Source organism: Penaeus monodon, chromosome 27, assembly GCF_015228065.2.
Source record: "Penaeus monodon isolate SGIC_2016 chromosome 27, NSTDA_Pmon_1, whole genome shotgun sequence".
Classification (NCBI taxonomy): Eukaryota; Metazoa; Arthropoda; class Malacostraca; order Decapoda; family Penaeidae; genus Penaeus; species Penaeus monodon.
Window position 1 is genome coordinate 26,057,009 of NC_051412.1, and position 246 is coordinate 26,057,254.

At 46.7% G+C, this 246-nt stretch overlaps 1 protein-coding gene across 1 annotated transcript in view; it reads left to right on the top strand.

Moving 5' to 3' along the window:
* The window catches only part of LOC119590726, a gene marked incomplete in the record, with an annotated part of 107,158 nt that overhangs the window by 33,130 nt on the left and 73,782 nt on the right, over nucleotides 1-246 (top strand).

Below are 246 nucleotides of genomic sequence, written 5' to 3' on the forward strand. Positions count from 1 at the left end.
CATACATACTGTATGTGTGTGTGTTTAAATATTGATCACATAAAATTGGAATAACCAAAAGGAAATACCAACCAGTTGAAGAAAATGTTGAGCGTCTTCCTCCTCAGGTTCGGATAGCGGAAGAGGTCCAGGAAGTTGCCCTTCCCCGAGTCCTTCGCCGTCTTCGGAAGCTCACCACCTGCAGGATCATCTCCTCCGATACCTGGCGAGGTTCGTAGTTGGTCTCTTTGAACTAAGGATCAAGGG